The sequence below is a fragment of the Protopterus annectens genome, chromosome 1.part1 (genome assembly GCF_019279795.1).
Source record: "Protopterus annectens isolate FY-2018-M chromosome 1.part1, PAN1.0, whole genome shotgun sequence".
Lineage (NCBI taxonomy): Eukaryota > Metazoa > Chordata > Ceratodontiformes > Protopteridae > Protopterus > Protopterus annectens.
In genome coordinates, this window is record NC_056726.1 from 1,061,523,605 (window position 1) to 1,061,528,558 (window position 4,954).

Genomic DNA, 4,954 nt, shown 5'->3' on the forward strand with positions numbered 1-4,954 from the left:
TTCTGAAACTCGAAAATGAAAATTTCAGGTGTCGGCCGACCAGCACTTGTGAACTGCTTCTGCTTCGGGCACCGTGCGGTAAGAAAGACTGATTAAAATGGTGTCAGCTGCATGTTTTATACCCCTGATGACCTGACATCATGGAAAAGGAGACAGCAACTGACGCAGGACCCAAGACTTTGTTATTCAGGCCGACTGAGGGCAACCTGCCAGCAGATTACCCAAATGTAATGACTGCAATAGGGAAACATGAAGAACACACACACACACACACACACACACACACACACACACACACACACACACCAGTTGACCACATTGAGAATGGAACCACTACTTAATTATGTACATCAACTAGAGAACGCAATAGTTAACACAAGTGCCACAGCACAAGTTTTGCTTTTATAGTGTATAGCTGATGACATCAGTAGTGTCTGCTGAGAAGAAGATGGTAATAGCAGTGTGTGACATGCTGGTGTAAAATGCTCTCTTGAGTGTCAACCAAGTGAACAGAGACACACACACACACACACACACACACACACACAGACACCAGCTGACCGCAGTGAAAACAGAACCCCTGCTTAACTAGGTACACCTATTAGAGAACCAGATCAAAGTTGATGACAGTAGATCAAATGGTTTTAGAGAGCATGTTGCAATATAGAGACCTGGAAATTATAATAAATGACAAATTTTCTTTCTCTGATCACTTAGATTCCAAACTTAATACAGCTATGAAACAAGTGAGCATATTATTAAACCACTTTTCAACAAGAGACATGGAATGTACGACCAGTCTCTTTAACACTTGAGTGTATCCATTTTTGGAATATAAAAATTCATTCTGCATTTATGCAAAAGGACAACTTAACCCATTACTGGAAGTCCATTGGAGCTTTACTAATAAACTCATATCACTGCCATACATGGAAAGGTGTGAAAAGTTAGATCTCTTTTACAGATCTTACAGATAGTTTTGTGATATACTGATCTTGGCATACATAGCCATACACAATGAAGTCTTGAGGGCAACATTAAATTTGGAGGTATTCCACTTGTCCAAAACACAGACATTGCAATCTGAAGTACAGCATATTTCACACTATCACCAACCAGGGCCAGTGGCACAATGGATAATTTATTTGGCTATGGGTCAGAAGACTAGTTTAAACTCCTGCCTGGATCATTTGACACATGTGGGGAGGATTTGACATTCACATATGGAAGATACAGGGATTGATTGTGACCACTGGTTATTGGCTAGGGTTGTGATAGCCTGCAGACTGATAGCTTAGTACTTCCCATGAACCTGTAAGTATATTCTAGTACTTTGGAATACATTGCCTTTATTAAGATGCTACTCACTAACTCTATATGCATTTAAGAAAAATGTAGGCACTTGGGTTAATACGAATGTTTACAACCCAGTATGTTTAGAGTCAGTGTTCCTAGATGGCCTTAAGCCTGAACATTCTAATAGATGAATGAGACTTAGACAGAAATGTTTGTTTAGTTTATAAAAAAAAATGAACAGGACATGCTGGAGAGAGATGGATACAACTCCCAGAGACTAACACTTCTCAGGATCAAGGTTTCAATTCATGTGAACAGTGCACCTCAGTGACCCCCTTCAAACACAACCTAGATCAATGGATGGGTGACTGCAAATTCACTCCTGGGGTGGTGCCCATGTCCCTCCAGTCAGAGGAAGTGTCATTATTAACTACCATAGACCCTTACCTCTGTGATCATTACTCACTTAACCACCAACAATTGGGGAAACCCAGGATTCACTCTGGCAATCCATATGCAAGGCCTCAATCTGATCTATGACATTAATAGAACTTGTTGGCAGGACAGATTTGTGTCCCAGAGACTCCCCTGTCTGTGAAATAGACTCCCTCTCCATGTTAAGCAGAGTACTTCTCTAGCCCCTCTGTAAGAGGAAACTGGATGACTGGATGGGAAACAGAAAATACACCCCCTGGGATCCCACCTGTGTCCCCACTGGACAGGGGAAACAGGTGCTGACTTTGTGGGAACATGGGCAAAATTCTTGGCTAGGCTTATAAGGAACTCCAGGCCAATAGCCTAGTATCATCATATCAACCTATGATAAATATGGCTAGGCTTGTAAGGGCTCTAGGGAATTTTGCCTAGAAACCTTCTTCTGTATTTAGATCCGTTTGCTGTATTCAGATCTGTTTGTGTGATTCCTGTAGTTCCTGCTATGCCATCTTGTATTGGCCAAGGCCTGCCTACACTTAGTGGGAGTAAGTGAACTGGTTGGAACTGGTCTGGCATAGGGTGTTGTGCTAAGAGCTCAGGGACAAGGATTGATTGATCAATTCCAGTGTTTCTATTTTACTTTTTTTTTGTGGTATTTAAACAAAGCATTTGCATGGGTTTGTGCTTGTTTGCCCATTGCACACTGCCACTGTGCTGTTTTAACCCTTGGAAAGATATTTTAGTTGCATTTTTTCCTTACCAGCACTCCTGTGCGAGTGAGGCCCTGACCTACAGCTACTGTATTTATTTTATCCAGCCCTTCTCACACCTGTAGGTACCCTCCTCAGATAGTACCCAGTCTATTATGCCTGACCTCTCTTCCACAGATTCTGATAACCATGGACGGACAATTTCCTATGGTTTCTCCTACTAGTCTGGTTGATATAGGCATACTGAGACAGTGTAGCAACTGCCTTATGTACATAGAGAACCCCCTAATACCACCACCTACGAACACAGTATGTGAGATGCAATCACATTAAGAACCTAGAATCCTTGCTGTCTTAGTCACAAGCCAGTACAGCTGGCACTGAGATGGTTGCCTGCACAAACACTATGAGCACCACACCTCTAACACCACCCACATCTGTACAACACACTCTTACATATGTGGGGGTTTTCAACAAAAACATACCTAAACGAAAGAGACCTCCGAAGCAAAAACACACATGCACATCAAAACCCACAGCACCAAGCATCGCACATAGTACATATGTCTGTTTCTCACAGCCTGTAAGGCCCAACCACAAACCCAACATACTACTCATAAGAGACTCCATCGTGAGATACACAGATGTGCCCCGCACCAGGCTAGACAAAGAAAAAGTCAAGGTAAGTTGCCTGTCATGTGCTAGAATCCACCATATCATGCATGTACTCAAGTGTCTTAACAGGTACTGTTATGACTCTGTCATAGTCCATGTTGGTATGAATGAATTGAGACGTACCTCTCTGGACTATATGAGGAGAGATAAGACTGAGTTCTCTGAATGTGTCCCAGGCAGGTATGTCCCTAGCCTTAAACAGCATCCTACCATCACCCAGAATGATACCTCAATACAAATAGAAAATGATTGACTTTAACAATTGGCTTAATTTCTGGTGTCATTCCAAGGGGATCCAGTACCAGACAGCCTGGGAGGACATGATTGACAGACCACGATGCTTTGCCAGAGATGGCCTTCATCTGTCTCCCCTGGGCTTTAGGCTTCTGGCAAAGGCTCTTGCCTCCCTATAGTGCCTTTTTTAGGCAAAGTCATAAGCACAGAATTACCAACATGAAAAATTCTTATAAATTAAATTTAACGGTCATGCTGCTAAATGCAAGGAGTGATAGCATGAAACTGTACTCATTGCAAGCATTCTTTGCCTTGGGGGATGCTGACATTTGTGCAGTCACTGAAACCTGGTTCAGAGCTGTTGAGAGCACCCCAACCTTACCAAGTTACTCATTCTACCATACATTTGAGACCCCAGATGGAGGGCTATAAAGCCAAAGGAGGTAGAGTTTCAATATTTATCAAAGACATACATACCTCCAGACTGGTCAAACTGTTGACAAAACACTTATTCAAATCATAGCTAGCTACAGACCCCCAACCATGACTTAGGACGTCCACTTCACCTATCTGGACTTACTTGAATCCAACAGGATTCAACCCTTTACCCTGGTCCTGGCTGACTTTAACTACCCAACCATAGACTGGAAGACCAATTCTATACCAAACATGAATGTGCAGAGATTGCTTGACTTCAATGCCAATGCATTGGATCAGCTGGTCGACACCCATACAAGAAGTGAAAATATCCTGGACCTGGTCCTAACCAGCACGAGTAGCCAGTGTAGCACTCCTACAGTGTCATCCTCCTTGCTAAGATCCGACCATAAAGCGATCACTTTTTAAGTCACCATCTCCCCTGACCCCCCTCCCCCCCACCCATTGTCAGGGTCAAATGAAAAAAAACTTTTCCAAAGCTGACTACAATCTCCTCAGAGCATGTATAAGCAGCTTCACAGCCACTGTCCTTTCAGTTGGAACTAGCACTAATGTCCAAACCTACACCAAAAAACTATACGAGTACCTACCTAGCTGTATGGACTCAGCAATACCGGACAGGCCCAAATCACCTTCCTCAATGAAGAGTAAACCTGTCTGGTAGACAGCAGCAATAAACAAACTCGATAATAAAAGGGAAAACAAATTGCTGTCCAGGGCCAAGAAGGAGCAGGTGCCAAGTTGGACGCAATTTCTCCTTTGTCTGAACAAGCAAATAAGGTCACTGGTGGGTGAAATCCACTAAGGCTAACTTTGAGTCCAAATTGGCCACATCCACCAAGGACAATCACAAGGCCTTCTTCACATATGTCTGCAATCTCAAAAGCAACACCCAAATCTGCTCTGAACTGGTATTCAATAAGACCACATACACAAATGCTATGATATAGCCAACCTGCTGGCAGACAGGTTCAGTGAAAATTTCACCCCTCTGTCCCCCATCAGTAAAACAGGACATTCTCAGCATCTGCCCACCTCCCCTCATCACCAGGGAGTAGGTCCTTAATGCCCTCTCAAATGCAAAAAAATCGCCATGGGACCAGATAACATCCCTGGCTGTACCCTATGTGAACTCAGGCATGAGCTCTCAGCTCCATTAGATACCC